Raw genomic sequence first — 13,485 nt, 5'->3', positions numbered from 1 at the left:
TTGATACTTTTCTCCGTGTGACTTCAATTTATTCTTAACTCTCAACAAGTGTTCCGTGCCATCTCACGCATATTAACGACATTGTTGTTTTTTGTTGCCAAAGTGTCACATATAGCTCCTTCATTCACACTTCGCCTACCTCTGGGAACATGTTCATTTCTGCTGTATTGCAATTCTTATCCTTAGTCTTCCAATGAGAACCTTCGAAATTTAACCACTTCTTTGGCGATACTGCGTTGGCAGTGACTGCACGCGCACAGATATGAAATAAAATACTAAACACATCTGTCAATAAGTCTGTGGGCTTCATAGGAAATCGATGACGTTTCGGGTAATGACTCTAGCTCATAGCACATCAGAAGCAGGACTATTGCCCGACACATCGCCAGTTGTTTTATTTTTCCTTTAAACACCACAGAGCGTCACTGACGAATGTATTAAGTGTGTGTTTTGTTAAATATTCAAGCCCCAGTCCAAAAATATGCTTGCTGGTGCCCCTCTGACAATGTTTGCGGCAAAATGGTTAAACATTCGACTCATTTACCCAAACACTGGTGCTTTGGGAGGACAGCCTTTGAAATGTTATTCGTCTCCGACTGCTGCTTTATAATCATAATCAACCATGGAAGGTCTACTGCTGTAGTGGCCAAATCGAACACTGGATACAGGGCAATGTTATATTAGGGAGCGATGTGTAAATTGTTGCGTATTTGATAATTTAAAACAAGTAATTGTAGATTGAGACAGACTCACAATGCCTGCACGTTACATCGAGGTTTAATTGTCAATTAAACATGATGTCTCAACTGCTGGATGAAGGTCCCCCCCCCACCCCACTGTTTACATCTCTCAGATTTGCGATGCAACAATCCTTCGAGCTCCTGCACACAAGCTCATTTGAGTAACCCGTCCCTGTGGTGGGCGTTCTCTCAACCGTGCTCCCTGCTTGGGCTGCTTCTTCTTTCATACGGCTGGTGTAGATGCAGTGCAACCGCTCCAATTTCACATTCAGGTGGTCAAACCAGATAACCGCGTCAGGAGTATCGGGGTGTATCGCTGTGATGTCTCCTTATTTGTGGATCGAGCATCGCGTCGATATGTGTTGTGCGGTCTGTTCTGGATGAGCACAGTTGCACATTGCCGGAGAGGTTTTTATTTTTTATTTTCGATTTGTGCAGCAGGTATCCGCATCTGTCACAATTCGTGCGGATGCCATTTAGGGTGGCTCAAACCAATGGGATCTTCTGTGTTTGTGAGTTATTTTGAACTCAATTCAGCTCTTGGGCTGCTGTTTCTCCTTTAGCTTCGACCACTGGACCTCATCCCTTCTGGCCATCTGTCTTGCCCAAGCCCAATTCTTAATGGTCAAAATTACGTCCGTAACTGTTTGATGTCTTCCCATCCACATGATCCCCGCCTGCCTATATGCCTAACTCCAAGCATGCGCGTCCCTATCATTCTTTACGCGCTTTTAAGCGTTTGCTATATTTCTTTGTTCATGTCCTTTGTTTCTGGTTCACATGTCATCGCAGGTAATATGCACTGATTGCAAACGTGAATCTTGAGGCACGTTTGGTTGAGTTGCTTTTCATTATTATCGAATTGCACTCTCAACAAGCTCTCGCGTTCGTATTTCATTATTTTTCTAATCCCAATCGACCTCCGGTAATTGTCCTCAAGAGACACACACTCCGATGTGTTTTGCAGCTGTGTCTTTTCAACAGATATTTTTAATTTGTTAGGTGAACTTTTTGTAATCGGTGACTAATTAGAATATGTATTTTTTGAGCCCCACTTTATAGCCTTCTTTATTGAGTTCATTCATTTCCTGCCATTTATTTCCATCGGTTGTTATAATAACCGCATCCTCAGCAAATCTGAGATTATTGACCTTTTCTCCACTTAAAATCGTTGCCTTAAAAGTCCATGGGCTAGAAGAGAAATTGGTACCACATAAGGTAGCCAAGCTTCAACAGGACAGATTTATTTACGTGGCTCATAGAAGTTAATAATTTGAGAACCCACTGATCTTAATTAGTTATAACAATAATTCACCGGTGTTGGCCACATCCAGACATTGGAACATCTTAAACTCTGCCACCTCAGGTGGTATTGCCAAGTGAAAATATCTCATTTGGGCTCAAGGACTATCGTTTATTTAATAGAAATGTTTTTAGACAATATATTCTCACGTTTCCATCAATACATTTGGTCAAAAGCGCATCCTCTTGAATGACTCTCGTCACTTGTGTTTTGTAACTTAATTCATTAATGCAATCTCGGTGTAGCTGCGTTTCGTATAATCTCCCAGTGGCACTGATATGGTAAATGGATCGCGCATTGAAAGTTGGGGGGAAAGGTTTAAAAGCAACGAGGGAAAGTTACATAACAATGCTAAATAAATGGGATGCCTAGAAATAGGAGAGATATAAAGTTCATGGAGATGCTAAATAAAAGACTGTAGACACAACTTCATGCAAAAATAATCATTGTAGTCAAACAAAATGATGCGTCGTTATTTCTAAAGTACTGTTATGTACGTATTATTTTGTTAAATCCTTAATTAACAGGACTGCGATGACATTAATGTAGGCTTTGTATCGCATGTGTAGTGAGTCCAACTGAGTCGCAGACGTTATTCTTCAGAGGCAACACATTTATTCGCAACATGTATATACAAAGGGGTAACTGCCCCTTTACCTAGCCTAGGGTGGTGACCACCCAGCTAACTACACTATACATAGGAGTTACGGCTACGATGGGTCGGACCCTCACTCGGGTCCCCAGCCACGTGTTGGTGCCTCTTCAGACGTAGGACGTGGAGCTTGTAGAATGAAGCGACCCCGGTCCCTCTAAGGGACCCACCTTATATCCTCCCGGGTCAGGGCTGGCTCCGCTCTAGGCCCCGTCCACCTTCGCGAGCGTTCGAGCTCCCTCTCGATCCCTCTCGAGAGCTCTCCCCGGACACGTGATCACCCCCTAGCCCCCCCCCCCACCTGGGGGCCTCTCTGTGGACACTCCGGATCACGTGTCTACGGGGTCAACCAGAGTGCCATGGCCCGGGGCAACCCTGTCCCTGGGCTGACACTCTCCCGCTCCCCCTTGTGGGAGCCCGCACTACACGCTATGCGTGGTGCCCTCGCTATCCCAGTGCTCGCCAAGCCCCGCTAGGGCTGGTACTACACCCACCTACGGAGTGCACGCGATGACGACAGTGCATCGCACGCCGTGCTGTGCTAGAGCCGGCCTCACTCAGCAACACACCCGGTGGTGCTGTCCGCGACGTCGGAACATCGCACGCCACGGCCCTCGCGGGCCGGCACCATGCAGTGACATCCCCGATGTCACTACACATGGATGTGCTGCTGTAATTGCATTAGGGGCCGTCCATAAATGACGTCACGCACCTGGGGGGGGGAGGGGCGTGTCAGACATTTGTGACGATGTGTGACGAGGGGGGAGAGGGGGTTTGAGAAATGTGACGTCACATCAAAATGCGCAATTTTAAATCAATATATACAACACGTTCTACTTAATTAAATAGACTTTTTAATAAATGTTTTCTCCTACAACATCAGAGTGCAGCGCCACATTAAATACGCACTACAATGACAATCGTTTAAAGCGATTTGAAGCATGTTTTATATATATTTTATTGGGGGGGGGGACAGAGCTTTGTGACGTCATATTTGAGGGGGGTCTTACTTTTTGTGACGCCGTGTGACGAGGGGGGGGGTCAAAAATCGTCCAAAATCGCGTGACAACGTGACGTCATTTATGGACGGCCCCTTAACCTAAGCTGTAACTATCCCACCTGATGACAGAGGCTTGTATTGCTTCTGAAACGTCGTGATTTGATTAAACGTCACTATTTTTTTACCTACGTGACTTTACCGAAAGATCCAAAGAGTGTGGACCATTGCAGTCACGAAAACTTCAAATCTAGAATGATACAATCTATTTTAATTGCCTGTGGAATCATTTTATTGCGAGTAGAAATTAAATCACAAACAGTTACAACCTGTTGCATGCCAAGTAAAAAGCGGTGCAATTGAATGGAATTGCGCAAACTTTTAATTGGTAATGTGACTACTGTGCACCAAGGTGTTGCTTCCCGTCACTGCTAAAACATGGCTGTGACGAGCACCACCACCACCACCACCACTGAGAGTTGAGTGGGGTGGTGGTGGTGGTGGCTCTCCCACGTGGCCTGTGACCCAGCACTGTGGAGGCAGCAAGGGTTGGTCGATCACGCGAATTATGTAAAACTCACTTCCCGTGGTGGGCGTCGAGGAGTGGCGATACTTTGGCTTGCCTGGATGAATGCGATAGAGCCAAATGCGGACTCTGCCTGTTCAATCAGCATGATGCCCAGCGGTGGTCCCCCCACAAGCATGGGATTTGTCCGAGTTGTTCAGGTTTTTGCTCCCACGTGTAATACTCATTGATTGGCCTGTAATAGAGGGTGTCCGAAAATGAATATACATTTCATATATATGAATATATTTTAAATGTACGTTAGTTATAATATAATAAGTCCGCCTGTTAACCCGAATTAACAATTAACAAATTAACCTTTGTTATCTGGGTTTATTTTGTCTTGAGTAAAGTCCACACGAGCAAACCATGGGACCTTGAAGAGCTTCAACAATGCATCATCCATCCCTAGAGCTGTGTTGGAAAATGTTTCCTCGGAGTTTTAACGCCGAATTAAATTAATGATAGTGAATGATGGACGACATGTCGACGTGTATGAATAATTCGAGAATAGCTAATGAATATCATGACAAACAAAAAAACCGCATAAGTCTATTACGTTAATTCACGTTACATTTGTGTCAGTATCTCGAAAAACAATAACACTGTTCAACGTTTTTTTTTAGCATTTAATTGTCGGACACCCGCTATATAGAGGACTGCAGAGCTTGAGGAGGAATTTTGCACCGGCTCATCACCTGACTGTTGCCGCTTTCCCGCTTGGCTCTGCTTCCTCGCTCCTCTGCGTCATTCGCTGCCTTCGAGAGCGACTGTACAAATCAGCCAGCAGTAGATTGACAATGAGCTGTACTTTTATAATAAGCAGTGTCTCCATGCTGAACTGAACAATGGATGAGGGGTGGGCGAGCGGCCACTCCTATTTGCAGCCTGGACCGGTGGTGGAAATTCCACATCTAAATATTCCGGACCAACTATGCAAACGTAAAATAATGGGCATCATTACCAACATTCAGTGGTACTTATGAACATTTATTCACGCCTCCGATTAGCACGGTTGGCTACTTACGGTTCCAACGAAGTTCAACACACGTACAATGATTGGTTGTACTCTACCACCTTTTTTCGTCAAAAATATAACTCTTAATTACATTCAATATGGCAAGCTAAATATAAAGTGATTGATTAAGCTCAGGTAAATGTCAAAGAGGAGGTATTTAGGAAATGTCTTGTATGTTCCCTTCATGATTGAATTCCCATGTTTTGAAAATTGCCTGCGGCTGTATGGTTCCAAAAGAGTAATTAACAGCTATAAGTGGACGTTAAATTATCACAATACTTCGTCAAGTATTAAGTTTCATTGGCGGAGCTTCCACATTTACATGGTGTGGGCCAGGCACTTCCTAGTGTGACCATTTTTGACATTCGGATAAAGTGCTGTTAATTTTAATGTCGGTGCTCGGTTAACATTCTACCAAAAAGTAATTTCACAAACATCTGATTGCCAGTAGAGTTTTGTTTTTTTAAACCACAATGCCACGACTGGATACAACAACAATATTCCCCCTATACAATTTCGACATCGAGCCCAAGTCTTCTTTATAGAAGTGACAATTAATCCCTTTTGTGCTTTCACCCGATTAAATACAGGATTGTGATTGATGATGTATTCTGTGCAGCCAATCTCATGCAAACTTCCTCGGGAAGCATTGAAAGACATCTGTTGATTCATACAGCCTGAAAAAAATGCATTGGTGTGCTCGTAGGCCACATGATATGCGTTGACATTCGGGCCAAATGTTGAGCCAAGTCAATCGGACATAACATTGGCCCAGAGCATCACGTTTACCTCTTAGGGGGCATCAATGTAAGGAAACCCTTGAACGTATAAAACCACAAAATCCAGTGTCCAAAGAGGTCACACTAAACCAAGAGTGGACGGTTGCTCCACACCCCCCTATAATTTAAAATGCAGGTCAAATGAGACCGTATTTAGCTGAAGCGTAGCCTTGGGCGTTTAAAAAAAATAAAGGGTAGAAGGACGGGAAGGGCACGATCGAGAGTGTGAGGCAGCGGGGAGGGAGAGAGAGGAGCAAGGGATGGACATCCATGAACGACAGCGGAGATGGATTGGAAGAGAGAATTAAGGAGGAGGGGGGGGCAGGAGGGAGGTGGGGTGTAATGGAGGGGGGAGGCTTCAAACTCGCGGGAAATATTCCACATGCGTCCTTCTACAAGCCGTCACATTTCCCAAATCCTGACCGCGCACAGCTGGTGCGCAGACATTTTTTTTGTCCCACAACCGCCTGTCCGCGTGGTGGGAAAACGAGCTGATTTATTGAAACAATCTATCTTGGTTTCTCCGCTGTCAAGTTAGCGCTGGTTATTGCTCTATCCCCGCGGTTCGTTCTCTCACCCGTCGCACCCCCCCCCACGGCCCATGAACACCCTCCCTCCCCTTCCTCTGTGGCCCATCCATCAGAAGAGCCCTTCGCAAGCTCAGCACACCCAGCGTCGCTCCCTCGCGCAGCCCTCCTCCGCTAAGGCCCTCTTCCCTACGACCTCAACATTCACGTCTCTCTCACCTACAACGGTATCTTCCCCCCCCCCCCCCCAGCCCAGCCGTCTTTCGCTAGAGATTGTAGTTGTAGAAATATGTAACACGAAAAGGACCTGCTTTTTTAAGTCTGGCCAGAATTACAAACGAAGGAATGTGTGTTCGCCGTTCAAACGTACGCTAAGCCGAGGCCAGCACTTGCCCCGTGCTTGTTTGAGCTGCACCACTCACACTGACACGTCTAGTACGCGTACGTACCTGTGCATCCCTCACAAAGTTGCTCTCCTTCGGTTAAATAAAGGATTATTCACAATGAGCGTGATGTCTGGCTGTTTAGTATGGGTTTTTAGGGCAGTAGTGGCAATTTGGGAGATTTGTTATGGGTGCCTGTGCTTGCATTTGCATGCCTGTTTTTACGGGTGTACCTGTTAAATCTTGATTTATGAACAGACGGTTATAATTAATATACTGCAGATTATTGTCTTAATGTTTAAAGCGAAGCTGTGCGTAATTACAACCAACAGACCTTCATGCTCGTGCAACTCACAACGGTGCAAAATAAAGACAGTTATCCGCTTGGTGATTTATTTAGCCACTTATACTTTTAGAAAACCTAAGCACTTAAAAAACACTTTCTAATAGGTAAACATATACTGTAACTTATCTCAAATACAGCATTTTTTGACTCACTAGCGGATACAACTGGTCATTAGTGGATACAACTGGAATAATTAATGCACAGTTTATAACGAATTTTAACTTAAAACCTAGGTTTTCATAGCCGATGCAATGATCCCAATGTGTTTTGGATTAGGCCATGTGGTGGTAGTGTTATGCCAAACTTGTTGTCAATAACCCCTCTCCACCATCGGACAAAATTGTCACGTTTACGAAGGTTATATTTCTACGTGCCAATGTATTGATGCAATTTGGACGTTTTGCAACTAAATTCACTCAACTGTTTAAAGCGAAACTTTTTTTTCATTTTACCACGTAAGGCCCACCGATCTATATAGCTCTTCTTCAGAAGCGGCCTGGCCACAAATTATAGCTCAACGAAGTGGCTTAAATGGAAATGTACAGCAGCCAAATACTCTAAATATATGTTGATTCTACATGTGGAGGGAAAAAAAAATCCACGCGACCACGGGCAGAGAGAACATACAACCTCCAAATATACAGCAGGCATCAGGGCCGGGATTAAACCCACGACCTCCTGTATACCAGGCGAGGTAGTTAACATCTCCTAGCCACCGTGGCGCCCCTGCACAGGTCGTCCACAGTGTGACTGTGGACGGCTTGAAGTGGCGAAGAAGCTTGATGGCCTTGAAGACCTGGGGATCTCAACTGGACAGAGGCATCTATATCAGTGAGGCACTCAGCGAGATGCAAGACCAAGGGCGCCCCCTTCGCCAACCCACACTGACCAGTGTGGTGAAGTATGGTCAAACAACCTTGATGAATGGCACACCTAAGCGTCCGGTTCCCAGTCCCCAGTGGCTCTGAATCCAGCAGCCATTGTGTTGAAGTCGTAAAATCCGCCTTCAAAAATATCCTGAAGCAGAAGATTAGTGCAGCATACAACTGCATTTGCAAATGTGATTTGTAACTTGCATCCTTTCCCCGTTACTCGACAGTTAGTTTTTAATGTGCAATTTTATTGAGGGAACTGTGCGTTGTCTTGGTGTGGTCTTCGACTGTTTTTGCCGTTGTTTTGCTGCCTTGCCCAATCTCAGGGAATTGGTGTACTAATGCAATTTCAACTTATATACTTGATCTATTTTACGCATGTACAGTATGTTAGTGATTTGCTTACCTTTCCTATAATTTGCACTCCTACATTTGTTTCGTATTGTTTGTTGTTGTAACTTTCTGACCGGCCCCTACTGGACATCTGTGAAAAAGAGCTTCATAGCTCATCAGATTTCTGAACGATAAATATATATTCTGATTCTGGCTGGATAGGTGGAGGAACAGGGACTGATGAGTATCACTGAGTACGAACAGGAAGCTTTTGAAATTTTCCGTTGCTACGTGCAACATCAAACCTCGTTGAACTGGAACCAGAATTGGCAAAAATATACTGGGATATAGCTGGACTCAATACCATTTAAATGGTGGAGACCTCTACCATAGAGTAAAATAAGATGGAAATTTACGGAGGAATTGGGCCCTTAGTCGCTGCAGAAAAAAAACATATACAGAGTTTTAGGATTAAAAGTATTTCCCATAGAATTGCCCAAATGACATTGAGACTCTCAAAGCACGACTGCTTAAAGGTAATTCAAATATACGCCTCAGTAAGCCATGAAGGTGCATACATAGACCACGTGTGTATAAAGACACAGCATCTTGGCGAGATGCACGCTTAGAGAATGTCCACTGAAAGACTAAAAAAAAGGAACACACGGACCGAGGGAGAAAAAAAACACACACACACACACGAGAAACACGTACGGTATTGACAATGACGGCGAGTAAAAGTGCCTGGCCAGGACGCGTCGCCGCCCGACAGGACGATGACCGATGGACGAGACTGGGGATGGAATGGCAGCCCACAGAGAGAGAACGCGTCCAGGAGGACGGGACACGTGCGGAGACGGAACGGTGAGCAGGAGTGAGAGGGGATGGCAGCCGCGCTGGACCATGGGGAATTGTGACGCCTTGGGAGATGCCTTCATCTAGCACTAGATAGACAGTGGCCGATGGTGATGATACTCAATATATGTTTTATACGTTTAGACTTAAGTTATTTCAACTAAACTATTTTTTTATTTAGCCACGTAAGGCCCATTGAACTACATAGCTATTTTTCAGAAGCGACCTGGCCACAAATGATAGCTCAACGAAGTGGCTTATCACACGGAAATGTATAGCAGCCAAATCCTCTGAACGCACATTTTTTCCAAATGTGGAGAGAAACATCAACGCGGCCACCAGGAGGACATGCAAAACTCTAAATATACAGCAGGTGTCGGGGTTGGACTCGAACTCACGAACCTCCTTGCACACCAGGCGAGGTAGTTAACGTTTCGCCACCTTGGCGCCCACCACACCGTGTCCACCCCCCCCCCCCCGTGCCACCGTATGTCGTCGGACACACACGCGGGTATGGATCTCCCGCTGGGCCCATGACAGTTTGCTTATGCTGTATTTATTGCCGTACATATTTCAGGGCGCCCGTCAGATCGATACATGCGCTCGGCGGGATTTAGAGGAGCGTCTCTCTTATAATACAGCTCCCAACCCCAGGTCCTACTTGCCCTGCGTAATGAACCACGAGTGCACGCATTGAATCCTACGCGGGGCCATTATTCAACGAGCCATCACATAGTTTCGTGAGAATGGAATCGTAAGATATTTACGTATTCATACTCGTGACCCTCCGCGTCGCCACGTTCAGCATCGTTCAGTAGTCGCCCTGCCAACATCAATTCCACTTGTTGTCGTATCTGATCATTACATGGGCATTTGTTAAGAGGTAAAACTACTGCCCTTGCGATTGCTTGCTCACGCCACCGCGGACAGAAGGTGGCTTCACTTGAGGGAGCCATGCAGAGCCCCTTTCTCGGGCACAGCCAGAAGTCTTTTGAAAGTGATGGGGGGGGGGGTACCCACACTTTTCCCCACCACACGCGACCTAACTGCAGCATAACCCACTTACACTGCTGGGCAGACAGAGGGAGGGGGGAGGGGTTAATAAACTCGCCCCATTGTTTCAACTGCAGCGCCTGGAGATTGCATTGAACCGGCAACTTCTGAATTTAAAGTCCAGATTGCTAATGATTACACCACAGCAGCCCCCCAACCCACTCCCCTCCACACCCCTTTGAGATTGTATTAATTTGCATAAATTATATCAATTATGGCTGGCTGGCGACGATGCTGATGGAGTGGCATTCAAAGAGCAGACGATGACTTCGCGCCGCAGAGATGGAACGATGAGTTCAGCTCGCTTGCAGGCGTTAGGCGAATTGTTACACCGCATTATTGTGAGGGATGGCGATGGTCTGGGGAGGCCTTCATCCAGCCGTGGGTTGATTGTGGCTGACAATGGGTGACAGAAGGGCTGTAAATGTATCAATATTATTTTGACTGCGATTCGAGACTCAGCAGTCGCCTATATCAATTGGCTGCTGCGTACTTAGCAGCGGTGATCATATTCCACATTGGAAACGGACTAATAATGCAGGAGTCCTCGCTACCTGCCTTTGATAATCTGATTACAATAAAATTGAACATGCAACTCAATGGACTTACACCCATGGTCATAACCTGACGTATTACGTTAAGTAGGTAGCAAGTGTGTGTACAATGGCATGGAGTGCAGTGCGTGTATAGTGTATAGCCCCCGCGTTGTTAGAATGTCCCAGGAGCCCATGACAAATGCTTCTGGACTTCCCGCGATTCAATGTTATATTGCGTTTTATATATATAGCATCACGGAGTGACCTCAAACAAGTAAACAGGGCAACCTATGTACGTGTGTGTGTGGGGAGCAGTAGTGCAGTGGTTAGCACACTGCACCACAAACCCGGCGACCCAAATTCGATTGCCGCTCACGACCAATAACAGTGGTGAATATTTCAATAACAGTGGTGAATATTTCAATAAAGTGATGAATATTTCAATAAAGTGGTGAATATGTCAATAACAGTGGTGAATGTTTCAATAACAGTGGTGAATATTTCAATAACAGTGGTGAATATTTCAATAACAGTGGTGAATATTTCAATAACCGGTGGTGAATATTTCAATAACAGTGGTGAATATTTCAATAACCGGTGGTGAATATTTCAATAACAGTGGTGAATATTTCAATAACCGGTGGTGAATATTTCAACGAATCCTGGGCCTTCTCGACGTCGACTCAGGCTTAAATGAGAACCTGCTGCAATAAACAGCACCATTGGGGTGGCAAAGACGGCCAGGTGTGGTGTCAGCCACCCACCACCTTGTGCGCAATCGTGGCCATCATAGGTGCTCACTATCAGCAATTACCCCAACAGCCTGATATCGGCTACTATATACAGGGGATCTGTCTTTGTGTTTGTGTGGCGGGGGGGGGATTGTGGCAGCAACCACTGCACTAAATACTAACACAGCTATCTGGGTTCAAATAGCATCAGTGGTATTTGTCATCTGAATCTGCATTGGGAATTCACCCACGTCGACTCAGGCTTAAAGTAGTACCTCGTCTGTCAGCATAAGTGCTAGGGAGTCAGCGGCTTAGCCACGAGAGGTGCTGGCCACACCACTCCCTCCTGTTAGGGTTGGGGACTTGGCCAGGTTTTAACCCAGACCGTTTGAGAATTGGCAGAAGTATTTTCGGCTGACAGGGATTGATTTGTACTGTGGTCTGGTGGCATTCTCTATTGAATTGTTTTGCAGTATATTGCACAGTTTTGATAGGCCTAGGCTGGCTTAGAAATATGTCTGGGTTTAGTCTACAGTGGGAAAGGTGGCAACCCTTACCTTGTGTGTCAGGCTGACCTTAATGGTTTTCACAAACAGCACTTGCCTTTACAGCCATAAAGACAGAGCTCTGCCCTGTGCCCCCCAGCGGGTGCTCGTTTACCACACCACAGGACAGCACGTGTCAAAGTTGCAACAGTGCTTGTATGAATTAACACGTTTCTTGAATTGAGAAAAGTAAAAAGAGCTTGGGGCGAAGGGACGATGGCAGGGAATTCGAATGTCGAACATTGTGGGGAAATAAGCGTCGAGAAAAGTGTTGTGACATGTGGTGGTGGCGGCGGCGGCGGCGGTGGTGGTTGAACACAGTGGGGAATGAGACGAAACAGTCAGTCTGGCAGTCCGAGTCCTCAACACGAGTGGCGGAACCAGCGAGTGAGGGTCACGGCAACAGCAACCGGGGCAGCAGCAAAGTAGAAGTAGCGATAGAAGAGTGACACAGAGGCGACTGACCACCGGTGAACGAGCCAGCGAGCGACTGCAGTGAATTTACGAGTGTCGGACTGTGAATCGACGTGAATTGTATCATGTGCAGTGAGGTAGGAAATTAGTGCTCCAGCCTATATATGGCAAAAGCAGAATGTCAACTTCAACCCAATTCGTGTGCTTGGTAGTGCAGTAGTAATCGTTTGGCGTTAAGGAGGCTTCGGCATGCAAAACAAAACCAAGCATCTGTGATGTCTCTTTGACCCGATTGATCATTAATAATGACATGTCAGATGAGATTTTTGTTCCAAGCGGATTAATGGTTTTATAAATGTTTGTTGAACTTCCTTTTCACTGTACGTAGCCAATCGTGCTAATCGGAAGTGCGGCGACGAGGCAAGCCCCTGTTCGACGAATCTATTTCATAAATGATACCACTATGATGGTACCTCTCAGATATTATACCGATGAGTACAGATACTCCACTTGATTCTAGCCAAAAGGTCAAACATGATGGGATGAACTGCAGAATTTCCAGTCTTATAGGATATAGTCATTGACCGGGGATTGAGTGCAGTTGATCGTGATCGGTGGTGATTGACCGTGAGGCATCTGCGCGTTGACACCGAAATATCAGTTTACTTACAGCTTGTGATCTAGATGAGTGTGGTGCATGAAGAGGACTGTCGTCTACGGATGAGTCCATCGTATCCTCGTTGGAAGATAACAAGTCAATAATAAAGTGAATAAAACATGTTGGAGAGGGGAGGGAGGGGAGGGGGAACATCCTTGCGAAACGCCGAGAGTTAACG

At 45.7% G+C, this 13,485-nt stretch overlaps 1 pseudogene; it reads right to left on the bottom strand.

The window, feature by feature from the left end:
• Positions 1 to 13,012: 13,012 nt before the first annotated feature.
• Positions 13,013 to 13,188, bottom strand: LOC116944017 (U2 spliceosomal RNA; annotated as a pseudogene).
• Between the last annotated feature and the right edge of the window lie 297 nt (positions 13,189 to 13,485).

Source organism: Petromyzon marinus, chromosome 19 (assembly GCF_048934315.1).
Source record: "Petromyzon marinus isolate PM22_M1 ecotype Great Lakes invasive population chromosome 19, UKy_Petmar_22M1.pri1.0, whole genome shotgun sequence".
In the NCBI taxonomy this organism is placed as follows: Eukaryota; Metazoa; Chordata; class Hyperoartia; order Petromyzontiformes; family Petromyzontidae; genus Petromyzon; species Petromyzon marinus.
The sequence above is the reverse complement of the archived record's forward strand: the minus strand, read 5'-3'. Positions and strand labels throughout refer to the sequence as shown.